This window comes from Pelodiscus sinensis, chromosome 20, assembly GCF_049634645.1.
Source record: "Pelodiscus sinensis isolate JC-2024 chromosome 20, ASM4963464v1, whole genome shotgun sequence".
Lineage (NCBI taxonomy): Eukaryota > Metazoa > Chordata > Testudines > Trionychidae > Pelodiscus > Pelodiscus sinensis.
The window spans coordinates 23,909,392-23,931,714 of NC_134730.1; the positions used below are offsets into that span (position 1 = coordinate 23,909,392).

A 22,323-nucleotide genomic window follows, 5' to 3' on the forward strand; every position below is an offset into this window, starting at 1 on the left:
AGAGCCTGCTCTCCAGTGATGCGGGGGGAGCCCTGAGTCTCTGGAGCTGGATCCAGGCAAGCCGGGGGCCAGATACGGCCCCAGGGCTGTACTTTCCCCACCTCGAAGGATATTAGTGGGTATGTTTTAACATGTGATGTTGGCATTTTCAACTTTTAACTTTTTGGGATCTCAACATCTGTTATAAAGTTATTGTCTGGCCATCCCCTGACAAGTTACCCACCTCTTGAAAATTTAAAGACAGAGGAAAAAAAATGCTTAAAATAAACTATTCGTATTTATTTATAACTAGAGCGCGTGTGTTCTGCCAAGCCTACGTATCGGGAAAGAGGTTACTCTCTCTCTCCCTTTATTACCAAGTCATTTCTGCATCTTACAGTAGTTCCAGAGAGGTTGTTTCTAGAAGAGGTGCCAGGGGCATTTATCCCACGTGTTTTGGAGTGGAAAGTGGTTCTGTGAGCACACCCTGTATCAGAGATCAGGAGCGGCTGTGGTGGAAGGGCTCAAGAGGGTGCCGTTGCACTACTTATATCTTTGATGGGAAGTTCTGTGGCCAGCTGGCTCCAGTTGGAGGAATGGGAAAGCGAACAGGGTTGGCAGCCCAACAGTTGGCTGCCGACGCGTATAAAGTGTCCTGTCCTTCGATCTGTGAGCCGCTTCTCATCCGCTGTGCTAGAATAGTCTGGGCGGAATGGACGACTTACTTTCCAGGACACCCGCTTTGCACCGTGCCTTGCAGACCACTTGCTGGCTCTGAGTGTCTGGGAAAAATGGAAAATAGGGAGGTAATAGTACAGCCGTTTCAATAGTTAACTGATAAGCAGGAGCTTATCGGCTACCGTGACGGTTACCCATCGGCTCCCAGCCCGCCTCCCGGAGAGCTGGCTGCCGCCCTGTGGGCTCTCCAGGATAAAGCTTATACTGCTGAGCCCAGTGCATGTAGCCATGCAACCCCTAAGATTTTTTAATGGTTACACGGTTACCTAATTAACCGCTTTTTAACATCCCTAGTGGAAATGCTAAAATAACTTGAGCAATAAAAGTGATAAAAGTATAGGGACTAGGGATCTTCTTTGGGTCTCAAATGACTCCAAACCTCACAGCTACCCTGTGGTATAGGGGAGGGATGTTTTAAGAAGCACAATGTGCACCACTGAAATGCAGCTACCTCTGGAGTGAAACAAAACAACTTTTTAGCAGCCCCGGCAAAGTCTTCAGCTACTTAGGAGGAGAGAGTGAAGAACATTATATTTAGTTAAAAAACTGCTGGAGCGGGGTGGGCCAGATCTGGTCTGTAGGGTTAATCCCTGACAGGCTCCCCCCACTGCTATGTTTACCTGCTCCTCCACGGGTATCGGACGATGGTGGCGCTTGTTGGCCACACATCGCCAGTTGGGGCCAATGCAAGTGGCGGGAAGTGGCATGGAGTGGTCCATGCCGCTTTCCGCTGCTCGCATTGGTTGCAACTGGCGATTCACAGCCAATGAGAGCTGTGATCATCTGATACATGCGGAGATGCAAGTAAACAGCGGCGGCAGCCCGCTAGGGACTACCCTGGGGAATCGCCGCCATTTTATTGCCCACTCCTAGGCTGGAGAGAAATAAAGAGGTAAATATGAATTCTTCCTAAAGAGTTAGAGCATGGGTTCCCAAACTGGGAGGCGTGTCCCCCTGGGGAGGGGCGTGAAGAAATTCGGGGGAGGGGGCACGAGGCAACTCAGCCCCTGCCCCCTCCCAATCAAGTTTTGCTGCTGTCCCGGTCAGTCTCTTCCCCCCCCCCCCCCTTTTTTTTTTCTCAACAAGTTGCTGTTGGGGGGAGGGAGTGTTGAGGGTTTTTCGGAAATCAAAAAGGGGGCGTGACACCGAAAAGTTTGGGAACCACTGAGTTAGAGTGACCCAGTCAACTTGAGAATTAAAGTTCTGTCAAAATGTGATATAGACCATAGTTATAAGGAATGTCCCCTTAACCTGTTCCTTCCATGAGATTTTTTTCATCCACATACAGAATAATTTTTTCTGTGCTCCAAGGCTTGTGTGAATGTGCACCACAAGTAGAGACTCGAAACCTAGCAGTAGGCACTCTGCTCATAAGCTCGGTGGCATTTGTATCTGTTCCGAGTGGCTGCACAAGCGCACAGTTTACAGCAGTGGTCCCCAACCTTTCCAGGTTGTTGGGCACCAGGGGGCGGGGACACTTGCGCCCCGGGGGCGCCCCCCCATAGCCGCGCGCCCGGGGCCGGCGCTCCCCCCGCCCAGCGCCGCGCGCCCGGGGCCAGGCCAGCCCCAAGCACCTGGCGGGCGCATGGAAATGCCCCCGTGGGCGCCATGGCGCCCGCGGGCACCGTGTTGGGGACCACGGGTTTACAGGGAATGCTGGTCACAAGCAATGTTCCCTCTAATTTTTTCCATCTATGTGCAGAATAAATTGTGTTACATGTATCAAACGTGTGGATGTGCACCACCAGTAAAAACACTTTTAATGAGCTGGGCGGCATTTGGATCTCTCCAGGTTGGCCGCCCGAGCCCTCATTTTACAGGGAACACTGGTAATAAGTCATATCTATGATTATGGGAACCCGTATTCATTTTTTAGAAATACAGATTCTTTTGAAAAAGGTTTTTTTTTTCCGAAAGAACCCTGTGTAGCCTGCGCTTTCGCTTTAGAAAAACTTTTTCAAAAAAGCGTTCGGATGCAAATATTCAAATGAAGCGTGGGATATTTAAATCTGCGCTTCATTTGCACTTTCGATTTGCCTCGTTTACATTCCTCTTTCGAAAGAGGACTGTAGTTTAGATGTGCCCTCAGTTTCTTCCTTGCTGAAAAAGGGTTCTTAATATAAAAAAAATTAAAAAAATACTTACAAGAACTATTTTTAAAGAGCCATTTTTAAAACGTATTTCAGAAACATACTATCAGAGGGTAGATTATTTTAAATTAGTTTGTAAAAGATATAGGGGAACACTTTAAAAAAAGAAATAGCGTAGGACCTTGAATGAGAGACACAGCTGAAGTCCTGATCTTGTGTCATTGACAGCACATTGAGTATCGCTGTCTCTTACCCTGTTTAACTTTTGTTGTCCCTGTTTTCTCGTTGCTGTCTGGTCCCCCCTTCCAAATGCAGTATCTAACTCTGCACTGTAGATCTGTTGTAACCATGTCAGTCCCAGATTATTAGAGACAAATCAGCCACTCGCTGGATGGTGGAAATGCAAGAAGAGAGAACTTGTTTATTTGAACACCCACAGGGAATGAATTGAACTAATTCTGTACTACCATTTTGCAGAGAGCTACGCACGTTCCATGCTTTGAGACTTGTGTTGCATGCTTACAGTTTTTACAGGCAGCTGGTCAGAATGACTCTAGCACTTCTGTTGTCAGCCAGGAGAAGAATAATTCAGACCACCTGGAAGGGAAAGCATACATTGCAGCCTTATTTTTTCCACAGGCCTCATCACTGGCCATTGGGGTTGTTAATCACATGTTCTTCTGAGTGTCAATTTGTCTGTAAAACACCAGCGTTTTAAAGGCAAGTCATCTACCGTTACAATAGCTAGTCGGCTTACAGGTGCATAAAAATGATGTAATATGTTGAGTCAGTCTGCAGTGGCTGGGTAAATAAAGGGACTGTTCCTTTCATTCGTAAGCATGGCCAGAACTTTAATTAAAAATAGATTTCATTATCTGTAAAAGTGCTTAGTATTCTTCCTTAGAGGCCTGTTTGGAAATGTTTTGAGATTAGTGTTATTGGCCGGAGTGATGCTAGAAGCTGATTTCGGACCTACGACGTACACGGCTTGAAATCTTGTTCTCTGTTAATAGCGTTTATGAAGGTGATTGTGTGTAATTTTCATGTTTCCTTACATATTGTAGCCAAGGATGTTTTCTTCTGGGCTCTCCTCCCTTCCAAATCTCCCCATTCGTTTATGTCCAAACTAAGGTAGAGAGGGAAATTTGTGATTAGTTATCCTTATTCAGTGAGATGGAGATTTAAATACATAGTGTAGGGATTGGGGAACACAGTCACTTCTCTTCTAGTTTTGCTTAAAATAAAAAGCCAAATTAAAAACATTGTTACTTTTAAACCGCAAAACCTCAGCATGTGGCTCATGCATTTCGCCATGCCTGTCCTTTCAGCAGACATTTATTTTAATATGTCCAACCTGTTAAAAACTCTCTTTGCCCGGGTGCTTTGTTTAGCTTTGAGACATCCAGACCAGACGCTAGACATCCTTGGTCAAATGTCCAGCAAGTTCTATTCCTGCTTTTGCATGTCGTTCTTATTCAGATAACGACCTAAAGACTGGAGATGGATGGGTATTTCTATGCCAATTTCATCAGTTTGGAATCCACATACACTAACAGGATTGAGCTTGTATACATGTGGTACAAAAAGCCATGCAGTGAGATTCGGGGAAAAAACAATATTTTGAGGTCTAGTCAGGTTAATGTTACAATTGAAGTTCCTTTTCCCCCCAGATGCTTTAGTGGGAAGAAAGGGCATCACTCATTAGGGTTGCTAATTGAAGGTGAGGGTAGCTATTTAAAAAAAAAAAAGTGGAATAAAGGAAAAGTTGATAAAGAATATACATATGAAGCTAGGCATTGTAGAAATTTGATAAGGGAAGCAGAGGGACACAAGATGAAATCTATGGCCAGCAAAGTTAAGGATAATAAAAAGGAATTGACTCATATTAGGAACAAAGAATCTTAACAAGGTATGTGGTCCGTTACTAGATGGAAATGGTAGAACTATCAGTAATACAGACACATTTCTGGTGTGTTTGAGGATACTACAGAGGGATGTAAAAGGTTAACCAGTTAATCAAAGGGCCAGCCCAGCTGACACAGCCCCCAGCTGTGGCATGGTGGGCCCAGCCAGAGCAGCCTCCTGTCTGCAGTGCGGCAGCCTCAGTTAAATGATGGAAATTATATCATTTAACCTGTTAACTTTTTTAATGGCTCTTTACATTCCTACTTTCTAGTCCACTAGTATCAGGAGGACATGAGGTCAGATAACTTGTATCTAATTGTTTTAAATCAGCAGTGTTCACTGGACTATTAATGTTGATTTTCAGTAACTCTTGGAACGAGGGAAATTCCAAAAGACTGAAAGAAAATATACCCATCTTTAGAAAAAGTAGCTGGAACAGCCCAGTTAATTATAGGCCTGACAATCTGCACTGATTCTGGGCAAGACAATGATGTGCATAAAGAATTAAAGCAGGGTAACATAATTAATGACAGTCCATATAGGTTTATGGCAAATAAGAGCCTGTCAAACTAACTTGATTTTTTTGAAGGGGGATTACAAGTTTGGTGGATACAGGTAATACTGTTGAGGAAATAGACTTCTGTAATGCATTTGACTTGGTACCACATAGTACTGTATTTTGATTAAAATATTAGTAAGATAAAGTTAACTACACGCTAAATGGATTAAAAGCCAGCTTACAGATTGGTCTCAGAAAGGTAATTGACAAGGGGGTGTGTATTAGCAGAGAAAAGGCCTTATTTATTCGCCAGGTAGATACTATTGAACAGTGGGCTCTTCTGGTATAACAGGATCCAGTGCCTGGAAGTTGATGGTAGACAAGATCAGACTGGAAATAAGGTGTAAAATTTTAACAGCACAGGTCATAAACAATTAGAGCAACTTATCCAGGGTTATGATGGGTTCTTCAACAGTGATTCTTTTTTTTTTTTTTTTTTTAAATCCAATCTTGCTTTACGATATACTCTAGGAATCATTTTTGGGGACGTCATCTGACCTGTTTTATACGGGCGGTCAGATTGATCACAGCGGTCCTTGCTGGCCTTGGGATCTGTGAGTTGCTGAAAACAGGGCTTGAGAAGTAGCATGTGAACAGCCAGGGGGAACTGCAGCTTTTTAAAAAAAATCAGATAAAGTTTCATAGTTGTAGGCAAGACTTTACAGAGAGAAACATTTCTTTCACTTAGGGGAGAGAGCTCTGGTCAGAAGAGCTAACAGACACAGTGTATTACTAAGCTACACTTTCCTTCCATATAGTCACTGCTTTGATAGTCTGATTAGGGTACATATTTACACTCCAGCCAGGCATTTATCAGGACATAATGAGAGGTCTAGAAATTTGTTTCTTCCATTAAAACCCAAGGATACTGCCAGCATTTTGTCTGCTTATAAAGGACGAGCAAAAGATAAAACAAATTATAGCAAATACTGGCAATGGGAATCTATGCTTTCTGCAATTACTGAAAGTAGGAGGCAATTTATGAAGGTTCCATACGTTTAGATTTTATAACTCATTTTGCACCTCAGTATAAAAATGTAACGGCAGCAAAAAGAAACCAACAGAATGGTTGTTAGTGACATCATGAACATCACATTTGGCTTAGCTCCCCAGTTCATTACAAACAGTATTTACAGGTGGAAGTTGTATTTGAAAGGTCAAAGGTGCAGACTCTGTGAATTGGGGCTTGGAGAATAAAGACCCAATCCTGCAAGTAGTGTTTTCCATGCATGTTCTCACTCTCTTCTATCCTGCATGTACTCATTGGGAGCACATGCAGGAGTGACTTCTTTATCAGCCTATACATTACATCTTTGATTAATTGCCTCTATCAGCATCACCCTTCTTCAGGGTTGCCTGGTTATTGCTTCACTAGAGAACAATAGATTGAGAACCTCAGAACCAGTTACTGCAGAGTGGACTTGAGATTTGTGAATAAAAGATCAAAGTTTGATTAAAGTAACTGGGGGGAAAAAAGTTACTCTCCAGAAAAGAATAGTTTTCCAAATAAGAAGGGTGCACTGCACCCTTACTTCGAAATATGCTACACAATTTGCTCTATGCAAAAATAAGTACCCCCAGAACCTACAGTTTTCAGAGACACAATTTTTTTCTACCGTTTCAACACATTTGTTTAAATAGCTTAATCATAGCCGGGTGGAAAAAGTACAAAAATAATAAAGCGCTGTAAAATGTAGAACAAAAATTCAGTTTTCTCCAAATTTCAATTGTGTTGGCATACTCCCCAGACATCTCTCGAGTACTCCTAAAGGTGTTTGTGCCACTGGTTGAGAAACACTGCTCTAGAGGGCCTTGATTATTCAATCATATGTGACTTAATGCTAGTGCATAGGTCAAAATTCCCAGTGCATGTGGCAGATGAGAGCATAATGCAGTGACTAAATGTTCCACAATTCCAAGAAAACCAGAATCAACAAGTCTCTGAAAGAGAGCCAGCCATGCCATTTTACTGGTACTTTCCAGCCCTTGCAATAAGAAAAGGAGATCTCTTTTAGTCACGGGAGGGAGGAGGGGGGAGGGAGGGGAGAGGAGAAATCTACAACTCATGAAGAGTTCAGGAACCAGACTTAAATGATCTTAAACATGGATGCAGATACCCTCAGATATAAAGTGGATAACGGTGGGTTTGCAGCGCTCTACTCATTGTCCAGCGTAGGACAGGGTATAGTTTGCATCATCTGCAAACACTTAGGGCACATCTTAACTATGGTTTTTTTTGAAAGAGGATCTGGATACGGGTTTTTTGAAAAAACTGTGTAAACCTTTTTAAAGGAAGAGTGGTTTTTTCGAAAAAGGGTTTTTTTCTGAACCCCCCCCCCCCCCCCCGCATCCAGACTACTTTTCACTTTAGAAAGATCCTCTTTCGAAAGTGAGATCGGAAGAAGATATGCAAATTCCCACGGAATTTGCATATCCTCTTTCAAAAATTCGACATAGTCTAGACATAGCCTTATAGTCACCAGTCCACTGTCTCGTTATGTACAAGTCTCTCTCTAGTCCACTAGCAGCTGCTGCTGTGCTGTCTACGTAGGACTTCCGTTAGTCAAGGTGTGGACAAATAGAGGGCAAATCACCCACGCCTTTTTATTTACCATGGGCATTGAAAGAAGGCAGCAATTCTGTAACCCAGTGTTTCTCAACCTTTTTTTTTTTATAAAGTACCCCTTTAAAAAATTATAAGTACCCCCAGTACCTACAGTTTACAGACACACAACTTTTTTTTTTTTACCATTGCAACATGTTTGTTTAAAGAACTTAATCGTAGCTGGGCGGGCGATGAAATGTTTGGGTGTAAAAAGTACAAAAATGGTAAAACGCTGTAAAACTTAAAACAAAAATTCAGTTTTCTCCACATTTCGGTTGTGTTGGCGTACCCCCCCAGACTTCTCTCGAGTACCCATGAGGGTACTTGTACCACTGGTTGAGAAGCACCTACAAATACATTGTTTGTGGAAGCTGCTGTAGGATTAATAGAGGCCTTAAAATCCTCCCTGACAGAAAATGGCAATGTATAAATTAGTAAAGAGAGCCATTAGTAACAGCTAGGTCTGAGAACACAGATTAAAATGCAGTTCTCTTCCAAGGAGTGTCTGGTTTGCTTTGGCTTTTTATAAGGCCTCCTGTTCTACACATTCTCCCTCTGCTCATATGAAGCAATAAATCATTGTGAAGGGGGCTCACTTTTATTGCTTGTTAGTCCTGTGAGGCCTGCAAGCAGGAAAGCGCTCGTGCGAGTTCGGATTCTGCATCACCAGGATAGCTTCCTAAAAGCTAGCCGATGACACTCATGCTATTTTGTGGCCTCCTGTGGAGGTTGCATTGGTGTCAGTGAGGCATAATTGCAAAGCGATCCATTCCACCGGCGGAGAGTGAGGGCCAGACCTGGCCTGCAGCGTCTGCTTTTGGGGGGGATGGGTAACCTCACGAGGGCTATATCTATACTGCTTCCTTCTTGCGCAAAAGCCTATGCAAATGAAGCACGGATTTTTTTCAGGAAGAACGGCCCTTGCGCAAAAGGGGGGTTTTGCACAAAAAGGAGCCGTCTACACAGCTCCTTTTTGCGCAAAAGCCTCTTGCGCAAAAACAGCCCCTAATTAATTATGCAAACGAAGCATGGCACTATGCTAATCTGTGCTTCATTTGCATACTCTTGTGCAAGAGGGAAGCAGTATAGACGTAGCTAGCCCATGTGTGTGGGTTGCAGATGCACGTGTGGGAAAGTACCTGGTCCAATTTGCACAACCCAGGCAGAGATTTTAGGGCTGGCAGGTGGGAAGCGGGAACACCCGCGGTTTGACAGGTGTCTGTGAGCACACTTGATGTTGAAGACAGAAGCTTAGACGCATCACAGTGCAGAGTCCCGTGTCGGAAGAGCGCCACGTTGCTGTACGTACTAGAATTGCAGTTCCAAACAGCCCTCCCTGCTGTGCTATGCCAATTCACGTTTTTGAAGCCCTTCACAGCATGCCTGTTCCTGCAGTGTCATTGAATAGGCAGCAAGAAGGGCAGTGGCCCCCCACAAACCTTGATTTGCCCCTCAGATTCTTAACAGGCTATATGCATGCCACGTTTTGCCCACTCACCCTTAGAATATTATATATTATCCTGCACAAACTATGGACTGACAACTCTTCCCCCAGTCACAGATTTCCCCTGGGTTATCTAAAATGCACAAGGTTCATAGTCACACATTAATTGCTAAGAAATTAAATGTAAACTAGTGGTTCAGAACGTTTTCCACACTGGGAATCCCCTCCCACGAGGCTGCCTGTGTTTTGTAATCCCCTAATCCCCAACCTCTTAGCTTGCAAACCCCTGCTGCCGAGAGTCAGATTCGGGATGAAGCACAACCTGATAAATCTTAACACACGAGTCTCGGATTTTTTCTCCGCTCCAAAGAAGGCTAATAGGAGCAGTCTCAGAGGGGGAGCCGTGTGAGGCTATAACTTTGAAAACAATGAGCAGTGTCAGAGGACTAATGGGAGCAGTTATCCACACTGGAACTGTGGAAAGAGCGAAGCCAGGCCTTGAAGTCGTCCTTTGAGAGACTTCTGCTGGGAAAAAATAAGGAGAATTACTGCAGACTGACCTTGCTATGGTGACCGAGTATAATATTCGACATTAATAACATGGCTAACACACACACGCAATTTCTACTAAAGGCCTGTGTTATTCCCTAGAGGCCAGGTTCATAAAAGGACTAGAGGACAGAATATTAGGCAGGAGGGCATGGAACAAAGTGACCTCACACTCTTATGATTTACAAAATAACATTTCAGCGGAGTGAAGATACAGAAGGAGACATTACCGAGGTCTATAGCAGTGGTGGGAAACCTGAAGCCCGGGGGCTGCATGTGGTCCATTGGGGCTCTACGTGTGGCCTGCGAAACATTTTGTTTGTGGTTGCCTGTGTGCAGGGTTGCCAGATTCACCTGGTTTCTGTCCTGTATTTTTTTTTTCCCTACCAGTATTACTAACGTGACACACACGCAAAGCATGGGCTTGTGAAGCGAGTTGTGTGCTGATCGCACACGTGTACTGTGAGAGCCGGGCGCTCCCTCGGCAGCCAATCAAAGCGCTGCTACGGTTCAGTCGGCACATCCTGCAAATTCTTTGTACACGAGTGAGGTTAGCAGAGCCACCCTGTCTTGGGAGACCCTCTGGGTTACAACAACCTTGCAGCCCACTGAAATGAAGGCCCAATCACTCGCCTAACCTGCCCATCGCTGGTCTGTAGAATTAAAGCCACTGAGGCACACAGAGCTAGGAAATCCTATCCCACTGTCTTGTTTTCGTGATATGTCTGAGACCAAGAACTACTGGTGGCTTGGGACAGGTGGAAAAACTGTTTTGAATCCCTGCAGCTTTCTTCCTTTACGCGTGCGTGGAGTTCTGTTCCTGTCAGAAGGATGCTTTCTTTGAAGCCTAGCAAAGGATTTCTCTCAGCAGTCGGGACTGGCCCTCACAAGGAGGGGAGAGCTGGAAGAGCTCTCTGTTAGGAGAACCCTGCCAGTCCCCTGGGTGTTTTAAAACACAACTAATTGTTCTACACGCCAAATATTTACTCCATGTCTGCGTAGTGGTGAAGATACGCACCATTTTGGGGCCCATTTTTAGACATTTGCTTTAGGGGAGTAAAGAGTTACCCTGGTAAGCATTCCAGTTAACTGGTTAACTGGTTAACCTACGGGGGCAGCCCCCTCTCCCTCGCCTGTGGTGGAGGAAGTCCTTGGAGAAGTCCCCCCCCATCCATGTTCAGCTGTGGGCAGAGAGCAGAGGGTTGTTTCAGCTGGCTGTGCCCTGCTGCAGGATCCCGTTTAACCGGTTAACTTTTCAACGGAGACTTTATGTCCCTAATTAGCTTCACAGTCAGCATTTTTCTTTCTCCAAGACAGGTTTCCCTTCAGAGCAGCTTGTTTTAAAGAGACCACTTGATAACTTGTAGAGGTCTAATTACAGGACACCCTGGGAAATGTAACCCGAATCTCACAAGTCAGTTACAAGATCTTTTAGGTTCTGGGAGGGTTGTGAGGTTTCTACGCTAGGAAATTACTTCAAAACAACTAACTTCAACTTAATAACTCCCAATTTAACAATATCGAACTAGCATGCCCCTACTATGGGGGAGCATTGAAATTAGTCCGAGGCAGTCTCTGTTAATGTAGATGCGCTACCTCGCACTTAGAGCCGCAAGAAGCATGGGAGAGTAATTAGTTCAAATTACTCTGGGGAGTCATTATTTCTAAAGAGCCGCACTGGAGCATCTGCACTACCACTATTTAGAAATAGAACTGTTTTGGAATTAGTGTTACTACTGCTTTTCATCAGGGGTATGGATTTCAAATTAATCTGCCCTGTTGTTGGTCATGTGGGCGCTCTGCTTATAAATTTGACTTAAGGAGGGTAATTTCAAAATGAAGTCTGAGTGTAGACCAGGGCTAAGAGGCATAGGGGTGAGTGTTCCCTCTAAGCTTCTGGGCAGCACACCTTCACAGGTAATTAATCAGCCCTACCTGGTCAGTCTGTTCCCTGCAAGAAGCCCTGAGCCTCTGACTGGGTGGGGCTGATCAATTACCTGTGAAGCTGTGCTACCACTCAGCTTAGAGGAATCACTGCCTGCCAGTGAGACATTAAGGTACATACCTGGGTACGTAGGCCTGATGCATGTATTTTGCCCTGCTACATTGCCAGCAGAGAGAGTAAGCCTTAGCTCTCAATCTGGGTGCTCTGAACAGTTGATAGCATCATCAATGATGCTAATACCAACCCTCCCCAAACAATCAAACAGTCTTTATCAAAAGCAAGGGAGGGATGTTTAAAGGGACAGCACCAGGATAATTTGGTCAAGAGCAGGCTTTTACAGAACCTAAGGATATGTCTACATTTGTTCAAGATGAAACAAATTGTTCAAAAGGCACCTAACACCTCCTCCCTATCTTCCCCTGCCTCCCGCTGGGGGTGGAAGTATTTTGTCTGCAAAAGTGCCAACAAAGAGCATTCACACACATGCTGGCTTTTAGCAACGGGGCTGCATCAACAGGCGTGGCCTTAAAAGCTGCCTAGTGTAGACAAACCCTAAGGCTTAGGAGAAATGTGTGCTGGAAACTCTTAAAAACAGGGATGTTGCTAAAGAAACAAGCATTCCCCTGCTGTGTTTGTAATCCACACAGTGCAGTGTTATGCTAATGTAGGAAAAGCCTGAAAGTGAAATTGCTTAGGGTCGTCCCCTGGGAGTGAAGTGCAACATGTCGATCGTATAAATGGCACAAAGTAAATTAGAGCCTTGTAAACTCACAATTGCTGTTTGAAACAGAAACAAAAAAAAAAGTTCTTACAAGTACATCGTCCCTTAAAAAAAAAATCGGCCAAAGTCAAATTCAGCTAGTTGAATGGTTTTTGAGTCGTGACCGAGGAGTGGGTGGTGGAATGTCGGGGAGCTGGGTCTCACGGCTGCAGGGGGATCAGGTGAGCAGTGGAGGGGAGGGGAGGCTAAGGCAGACTGCGCTGCACCCCAGAAGCAACCAGCAGCAGGCCCAGCTCTTAGAATCATAGAATCATAGAATAATAGGACTGGAAGGGACCTCGAGAGGTCATCGAGTCCAGCCCCCCGCCCTCAAGGCAGGACCAAGCTCCACCTACACCATCCCTGACAGATGTCTATCTAACCTGTTCTTAAATATCTCCAGAGAGGGAGATTCCACCACCTCCCTTGGCAATTTATTCCAATATTTGACCACCCTGACAGTTAGGAATTTTTTCCTAATGTCCAATCTAAACCTCCCCTGCTGCACTTTAAGCCCATTACTCCTTGTCCTGTCCTCAGAAACCAAGAGGAACAAATTTTCTCCTTCCTCCTTGTGACACCCTTTTAGATATTTGAAAACCGCTATCATGTCCCCCCTTAATCTTCTTTTTTCCAAACTAAACAAGCCCAGTTCATGAAGCCTGGCTTCATAGGTCATGTTCTCTAAACCTTTAATCATTCTTGTCGCTCTTCTCTGTACCCTTTCCAATTTCTCCACATCTTTCTTGAAATGTGGCGCCCAGAACTGGACACACTACTTCAGCTGAGGCCTAACTAGTGCAGAGTAGAGCGGCAGAACGACCTCACGAGTTTTGCTTACAACACACCTGTGTTGCGGGGGGTGGGGAAAGAGAGCGCTGTGCGTTGCTCCGGCCCCGACCACTAGCTCAGCACTCCCATTGGCTGGGAAAATGCTGCTGGCTGCTTCTGGGGGGCAGTCTTCAGAGAGAGAAGAGGCAGGAAGCTGCCTTAGCCCCCTTGCTGCCCCACTGACCGGGAGCTGCTAAAGATAAGCCCCTCCTGCCCCAGCCCTGATCACCCGCCCCCCTCCAAAGCCAGAGCCCCCTCCTACACTCCAAAGCTCTCATCCTCAGCCCCACCTTGGAGCCTACACTCTAGTCAAATTATGTTGGGTCATGGGCAGCAACGATTTTCTTCAACTGGGCCAGGAGAAAAAACAAGTTTGAAAACCACTGAAGTACATGACAGTAGGATAGGTGGGGGTATTTCGAGTAGAGGGGTCCTTAAAGAACCACTTACAGCTTTAGCATGCTGAGGAGATATTAACCTGCGGGGAAAGAAAATTCAGGTCCAATGCTATAATGTGCTGTATGTTGCAATTCTGCTTATAGTGAAACCTTTGGGGGTGAAGGTTCTTGTTTGAGAAAAGAAAAAAGTCGCAGTACAAAAAATGAAGATTCTTACTCAGAGGTAAAAAGTGAAACGTTCTTGTTACAGCCATTTTAACAACAAATCAAATAACCAAGTGTTTCTTGATGACACACAGGACTTTTCTCACCCATCTTTAAACATGGGTTACAAGAGTCTGAAAGACATGTAAATGTTTGGGGTTTATCTGTAAATATTTCATTAGTGAAAAATGGTTGTAAACATGGTGCAACAGTGAGAGGCAACCTAGGCTAGAGAGTGAGTCGCATGAGTGGCTCTCCATCTCCGTGAGCTACAAGCTTGTTGTAATCAAGACAGTCTCACAGGATAGGGCAGTTTTGCTAAGTGCGCTTGTGTGCCTATGTGACGTGGTGGGTGTGATGTACACTCTTGTGGCCCTGGAACCACTGTGGTTGGGTATTCACTGGTTGCTGTGTTGTGCTGTGTGTGACCCCTACTGGCCTATGCTGGTCTGCAGAGACTGTGTGTGTGTGTGTGTGTGTGTGTGTGTGTGAGTGAGAGAGAGAGAGAAGGCGGGACTCAGGGATAGTCTCTGAAGGAAGGCACATAGGCACCTGGGCTAGGTGGTGGAACCTGAAACAAAACAAGGGGCGTGGCTGCCTGGGGGCTGAGGGACAAGTTGCTGGGGGTCGGGGCAGTCTTGGCAGAGGGAAGCATGAAGGAAGCAGACTAAGTCCAGAACAGGAGGGTTTAGGGGGCTGTGAACCCCGTTCCCCCCAAGAGGACTAGGCTGTCTACCCTGACTCCTATGTCAGCGTCGAGCCTGTGCTGCCCTGTATCTCTGAGAAGAAAATAAACTTTCTATTCTACAGCCTGGCTGAGGGTCACATCTGGCTGCGGACAGGGGTGCAAGGTTGGGGGCTCCCCGACGTGCCGTCATAACCTAGAATTTGCCGTATGTGCCAATTGAACTGTAGCAGCGGTTTGATTGGATGCAGAGAGAGCGCACGGCTCTCACAATGGCTACGTCTACACTGGGGATTTTTCCGTTTGTGTTTGTGGGGTTGGTTGTTTGTTTGTTTGCTTGTTTGTTTGTTTGTTTGTTTGTTTGTTTGTTTTTGCGGAAGAGCAACTGTGCTCTTTCGGAAGCCCTGTCTTCCTCTGTCTACGAGGAAGAAAGGCTCTTCTGAAAGAGGAGGCTTTTCTGAAATTTGACCCAGTGTAGACGAGCCAAATTTTGGAAAAGCCTCTTCCGAAAAAACTATCGGAAAAAGGTATGCAAATTGCAGAGCGCAATGTGCGTACCTTTTTCCGATAGATCGAGACGTAGCCAATGTTGTGTGCAATCAGCCCGTACCTGACTTCATGTAATCTTGCTTTACGTGCGTGTCACTTGAGTAATATCGGTAGGAAAAAACTCTACTCGGACAAAATCCAGGAACGCTGTGTGTAGGCAACGGTTAAGCAAAATGTTTTGTGGGCCACACGTAGAACCCCAATGGGCCACAGGTTGTCCACCACTGTGACATCCGCTGCCAATGCTACAACACGTGTAACACATGAAACCAGTCAAATCTGTTCTTGGTAAAATGAGCTGCCTTTGGCTGAGTAGGTAGGGCCCATGGTAACCGATGAAACCGGAGCTCTGAGCACTGTGCAGTGCCACTCATATTTTATCTCTCTGAAAGAGTGATGATGCCATAAGTAATTACTTAATGAAATTTCATTCAGTTTCTTTCCTGGGGTGGGATGTACCAATGTAACATCACTCGGGTGGATGGAACGTTAAAGGCAAGACAAAGAAAGGCGGTTTGAGTTTGTGGTTTTTCAGCTGTGATTCTGCAAAGATTTCTGCACATACTCAGAGTGCGAGGAGTCCCATTAAATTTAGTGGGACTTCCCCTGGGTGTCAAATAAATCATTGCAGGCTAGAGGCCGTAGCAAGAGAAGCACATTTTTGCTCATAATGTCTGTGGAGAGAGCTACAAGGCTGCAATTAAGCACCTGCTAAAGTGCTTTGCAGAAGTCCAGCTCTGTTCAGTGCAGCCCTTGAATATATCCTTCAAGTGCAGTGTGTGGTTAAGTGCCTTCCTGTATAGGGCAATGAATTTCTGCATCAGGGCCTAAAGGCAGACTTCATTTGGAAAACAAAGGCTTTGAGCAACTTCAGAGGACTGTGAAGTTGTAAATAGAGAAATACAGGAGAGGTGATGATTTGAAAACAGTTTTATGGAAATACAGTGGTTTTGAAGAGAGAATTAACGGAAGGCATAAGGATTGAAATATTCATCTGGTTTATAGCGTATGTGTTGATGGCCTAGATTTCTTCTGCCCCCCCGCCACCCCCGTACTAAAAAGCCTCTCATAACCTGGAAACGTGCAAGGAACATAACAGGTAGTATTCTGACAACCTGGATTCCCTTTGCTTGAGCTGAGAAGTTAATTATTTTCCTCACTGCTGCTGAATATGGATTTTTCTGGCTTTGATAATGAGCCAGGGTTTTTTTTAAGGAGGGTTTTTTTTAATGCTTTCTGCTACCTTTTTAAATAATCAGTTAGGTACCTAAAGACCTTTACAGATCTCATTCTTCATGTCCAGCATCCTCACTTGGTATAGGAGTGGTATCCCATTGGTTTCCATGGAGCGATCCAAAGGTTTTGCCCTAAAAGCCATTGACGGGTTGGATCATAGGGGTCCCCTTGGAGTTGTCACCCGGGGTGCTGGTCACGCCGCTGAGTCCTCCTACCTGTCTTGGGTGCCCCACCACTGTGTTCTGCTGCGCCAGAAACTCTGGTCTCCTCTAGCCCAGGCACAGAGTTGGGGTAACAGCACCCCAGCAGAGCAGCACCAGACACTGAACAATCTCAGCTCTGTGACGGTTCAGCTGTTAGGTCACTGATAACACCAGGGACGCAGTCCCCGAAGAGGACCAAAACTCCAGATAAATGAGGCTCTCTGTTAAAACATTTCACATAGAGAAAGCTTATAAGTTTGCCCTCTGTATCAATGAAAGGAGACATGCAAAGTGTTGCTCCCCTCCCCCCACCTCTGGGCCACAAGAATTATTGACACTGGGCTTGATAATAAGACTTTTGTTGACTGAGTATAAAAAGTAGGATTGAAGTGATTGCAAGTGAAAACAGACAGGGCAAAGTAAGTTACTAAGCCAAAATAAACGAAACAGGCCAACTCATCCTAATACACTAAGGAACTTGTTACATGCAAATTCTTGCCCTACCAGTTGTTCTAATCAGCTCTCTCTCAAGCTAGCTTTGGCCCAGTCTTCCCACCATTCAGTCTTAGATGTTTCCAGCAGGCATCTTGGGTGGTAAGTTGGGGTTTACTTGCATCTGGCCACCACCCCTACTGTTTGGTTTCCCTCCTGTATATTCCTTTTGCCCAAAGCGGAAATTTTTTATACTCAGTTCATATTTTTCTCACCGTATGTGGAAAAGTACCTGATCCAAAATGGATTCCAGCATCAGGTGGCCTAAACACATGCCCTGGAAGGACCAATTACAGTTTGGGCTTGCAGGAAAAACAAGACCATTCACAGGTTCTTGACTTGGTCACCAAGCCAGTAAGTTCACTAAGGGCTTTACTAGAATTCTAGGACTAATAAAACAGGTTCCCATTTAATAGTTCTAACTTCACATAAGAGAAAGCTACGTGCACACAAACAGGATATAGGGATTCAGTGGATTACAACTTTTAAAATGACATGTCACGTGATGTACTTTGCATAAAGTCTTTGAGTTATGCATATTCATATTCCAGTTTTCATAAAGCATGAGGGGAGGGTCCCGGGATGGCCACATTTTACATGTTTTGTTGATGCGACACCTGGCCTACTACAAGAGGTCAAGGGGCCTTTAGAAAACAAAACCCAAATAACCCACCCGTCCATTCCTCATCTCCCTTAAAACGTTCACTATTCATTCAACTAAAAGGTGGGGAATAGGAAAAAAAAGACTAGAGGGCAGGTTTGAACAAAAGCCACATTGGCTTGCAGTACTTAAAAAACCAACCCTGGACCTTTGGGACTAAACAAAATCCTCAAGGTAACGACAGCCTACCAGACTAAGGAGAATTGCTCAGAAGATACCGCTTGGTTACAACAAAAGGCTGTGAGGACCTCAACTAATTAGTAGGAAGAAGAAATGTCCAAGCTGTATTGGAGACTTAAACTTAGAAACAGATCAAAGTTCTGGCCCTGGCTGAGATAGGAGCGATGTGTGAATTCATTGTGGTGTTGGACTTAAATTCAAATTTCCCCATTAAAAGCTTGCTTCTGTCTGGAAAGTGTTCTAGTAAAGAGGCCTTAAAAAAAGACATCTTGGGTCACCAGATGTAACAAGAACATAACAGCCATATTGGGTCAGACCAAAGGTCCATCTAGCCCAGTATCCTGTCTTCCAACAGTGGCCAATGCCAGTGCCCCAGAGGGAATGAACAAAACAGGCAATCAAGTGATCCATCTCCTGTGGTCCATTCCCAGCTTCTGACAAAGTAAGCTAGGGACACCATTCCTGGCTAATAGGTCCATCAATGTCTATTCTCCATTCATTTATCTAGTTATTTTTTAACCTTCTTATAGTCTTGGGACTTCACAACATCCTCTGGCAAGGAGTTCCACAGGTTGATGGTATGTTGTGTGAAGTAGTACTTCCTTTTGTTTGCTATAGAACAAGGCTGTGGGGCAATCAGCAGTTTTGTAGGTTAGATCCAGGGGCAGGTATGCAGTGGTCTTAAAAAGCCCCCCACACGAGAGAGAATGAACAACTAGAGTATTAAGACTGCAAAGATCGCAGATAACCCAAAACACAAACTGATTCAGTGTGCGCGCCCATCGTCACGAGAAGAACAGATCTACCTGAAGACAGACACTCTAATAAGCAACCTACAAAGTCCTTTAGATCAAAAGAACCTTGAGAAGAATAACAGAAGCCATCCAGCCTTGGCAGGTGTTTTTAGATTTCGCTGCTTAAAGCAGGGATGGATAATAGGTCTATATTACAAAATTTGGTTGTCTTAATTACATCACTCGGGATTGTGAGAAAGCTGCATGCCCTGTACCATGTAGTTACACTGCCCTAAGCCCTGGCGTAGGCCTCACTAGATTGATAGAAAAATTCTTCCATTGACTAACCATTTCCTCTCAGAGGGGTAGAAATAGTACAACAACAGAGGCACCTCTTTCCTCACTGTGTATGTATCTACCACAGCGGTGTAGCTGCAGTGCTCATGCTGTACTGTTATTAGTGTATTTGTCAGTTTTTCAGAGCAGGAAGAGAGGGGGGCAGGTCTCCTGGGGGCTGTATTCTCAGTTGGTTCTATGTTGACTGAAATCGGTCGGCTCGGCTGTAAATGGTGGATATTCCCAGCATTGCTACCACTTTGTAGCGAGACTCAAGGCAAGACGTCTAGCCTGTCCGCAAAATGGACATAAGCCCTTTTTATGCTTGCGCAGGGCGATACGAAGCACAATTGAAATTTGTACAGCACTTAACATTTGTGGCAGAGTTGCTGGTGCATGAGAGACAGTGGGATAAATTGTTCAATAAAACGAAACAGGTCTGTGGTAACTCACGGGGAGAATCCTTTACAAAGTGACTGCAAAGAGTCCTTTACAAAGTGACTGCAAAGAGAGGGATCTGAAAATCAAAGCAGCTGAGGATCTGGGAGGCAGGGAAGAGCCAGAAGGCACAAAAAAAGCAAACTCTGGTCTGTAGTTCTAGCGGTGACTCCCTTTTACTCGGGCAAACTCCCACTGGCCACATATGACCTAGGCTAGGGTTTGGCCTCACAGTATGGAAGACAAAGCAACCATTAATGCAAAGGTAGCTAATTAACCCCCCTACCCCCCCAGGCATGGAAGCCACTTGTTAACCAGCTTGCATGGTTTGGAATTCCTGTGGATTTTTTTAATTTGAGAGATAAGCAGCAAAGAAAACAGTATCTGGATGGGGCACAAGGCAGCCAATGGAGTTTGGCAGACTGAAAATACAAGCATGATTGATGTTTCAGTGGGGGATTCAAGAGAGCGACTCCCCTGCCGCTCAGGTCACTGGCTTTTTATTAGTGTTCATTCCAGAGGAGTAGCCGTGTTAGTCTGTTTCAGCAAAAACAACAAGGAGGCCTGTGGCATCTTAAAGGCTAGCAAGCATAGTAGGGCACAAGTTTTCGTGAGCTGGAGCCCACTTCCTCAGAGGCGTGAAGTGAAAGAATCAGACGGCAGGGGTATATACATACATGTGGAGGAAAGGAGCCTAATTCAATCAGGGTGGATGTGGCCCACTTCCCACAGAGATGTGAAGGACTAGTTGACAATCCGATAAGCAAATGTTTATCAGATAGTCGACAAGCTAGCTGGCTTGTCGCTCCCCCCCTCCCCCCTTGCTGCCTCTATCAGCGGGGGGAGGAGGGAGGAGGAGGGGGTAGTTCAAAGCGGCAGTGTTGCTTGGAGCTTGGGGCCAGACCCTAGGCTTCATACAGTGCTGCCGCTTTGAAATGCCACGTGGAGCCCGGGGCCAGCTGCGGACTCCCCTGCTGATGCTAGGCTCCGTGCAGCTCTGCTGCTTTGAAATGCCGCAGGGAGCCTACCCTCAAGTCCTCGCGGCATTTCAAAGCAGCAGCGCCGCGTGGAGCCCAGGATCAGCAGGGGAGTCCGCAGCTGACCCCGGGCTCCACACAGCACTTTCCCATTTAAAGTGTAGTAACATCCCTCCGGCTGTTGCTACACTTCAAAGGTGGAGGCGCCCTATCGACTAATCGAATAGTCGATGCAAAATGCATCAACTATTCGATTAGTCAGTTAGTTGATATTTAACATCCTTAATGAGAAGGGGAGAGTTCCTAAAGGGGGGGACCCTACTTATTGTAATGAGAGAGCTCTGCCCAGTCTCTCTGCAGACCCTGTCTGAGGGTGTCAAGTTTGCATACGCGTTCCAGCTCTGCAGGTGTCACCCTGCAGGTTTTGAAGTCTTTTTGCTCAAGAATGGCACCTTTCCAGTCATTGGGGGTAGAAGTGTGGATGGAGTTGGTAAGGAGGTTTGTTGCAGGGATTGGTTCCTGGGTGAGTGTTTCTGTTGCAGGGTGTGAAGTAGGGATGTTAAAATACGTCCGTTTTTGTAAACATCTAACCAGCGGTTCAAATTTACACACAGCGGGGAGGGTGGGGGTGGAGGAGCTAGGGCTTAAAAGCCAGCTATTCGCGAGCACCGCCTCCTCCTCCCCCTCCCCGCGTTCCCGTCCTTGTGAAAGGACCTGGCATGCGCAGGGAGCCAGCTTAAAAGTTAGCAGCGATGAGCGCTGGTTCCCCCTTCCCCCTCTGTTGCTGCCTCTATCAGCAGGGAGGAGGGCAGGGCTGTGTGTAACCATGCGGGTTAACCAGTGGGTCCAGGCTCATTGGTTCACTGTGTGCACAAGTACACGTTCACATCCCTAGTGTGAAGGTGGTGGTGAGTATGTGTTTCAGGTTGGGGGGGCTCTCTGTAAGCGAGGACTGGCCAGCCTCACTAGGTCTGGGAGAGGGAGGGATAAGTTGTGGATCCTTGATGATGTGTAGGAGAGGGTCTAGCTGGGATCTGTAACTAGGCTGTCACTAGAACAGATGCGTTGTCACTTCTTGAAACAGAAATTGTCTTTTGTGTTTGGTGGTACATACGGTGAACTAGGTGTCAGGCCCATAAGTAGTTTCCACTTAAAAATGGGCAGGGTCTCTCCCAACTGACTCCATTGCGGCCTATGTTCTGCCTGTTTATCACAACTTTCTTCGGTGCTGGACCTGTCGTGAGCAGAGGCTGATGGTCATGCACATCACAAACCCGCCGCCAGAAGGAAGGCAGATGGACGCCATGAAACCCATCTTGACTGGACTTGATTGATGATGTCCAGAGACTGAAAAGCTAACCGAATAAGCCATTGCCCTGTCTGGCTCTGAGTAGGGATGTTAAATTTCAATTAATTGACTAATTGAATAGTCGATACAATTGGCATCGACTGTTTGATTAGTTGATAAGGCACCTCTGCCTTTGAAGTGTAGCAAAGGCTTTATTTGTTTTCCAGCAGCCCCTGGAGGTCCCAGTCAAGATGAGGGCCAAGCCCTACACCAACATAATAGAGTCCCTGCCTTGAAGAGGTCATTGTTTAGACCACACAGACACAGTGTGAGATGGGAAACTGAGGCAGAAGAGGTGAAGTGACTTGCCCAGTGTCACACCCAGCAGGTCATTAGAAGAGCTGACAGCCAAAGGGGACGGGGGAAATAGAGCAACCTGTAGCCTCTATTTCTACTGACTGTGAGTTTTCCACAAGTCATTAGTGTTAGGGTGTGTCTAGACTACCTAGTTTTGTCGACAAAAGTGGACTTTTGTCG

General features: G+C 45.6%; 1 protein-coding gene and 1 long non-coding RNA gene across 5 annotated transcripts in view; one reads left to right on the forward strand and one right to left on the reverse strand.

The window, feature by feature from the left end:
* Positions 1-22,323, forward strand: part of MAP2K6 (mitogen-activated protein kinase kinase 6) — a 103,811-nt gene that overhangs the window by 4,788 nt on the left and 76,700 nt on the right. The window contains exon 1 of one of the 3 annotated variants that reach the window (XM_075904005.1): positions 3,161-3,527. The exons of the other annotated variants lie outside the window; for them this stretch is intronic. The gene's annotated coding sequence lies outside the window, so the exon portion shown is untranslated. Of the gene's footprint in view, positions 1-3,160; positions 3,528-22,323 lie in introns of those variants that run through there. 3 annotated transcript variants of the gene reach the window in all.
* LOC142819129 (uncharacterized) lies at positions 556-5,890 on the reverse strand. 2 transcript variants are annotated; one of them, XR_012896919.1, is made up of 4 exons: positions 5,770-5,890; positions 3,863-3,933; positions 3,331-3,404; positions 556-761 (listed from the first exon to the last, which is right to left on the reverse strand). It is a non-coding gene; the product is annotated as an uncharacterized LOC142819129 (long non-coding RNA). The 2 variants fall into 2 exon arrangements; XR_012896918.1 differs by lacking the exon at positions 5,770-5,890 and having other exon boundaries at positions 3,863-3,940.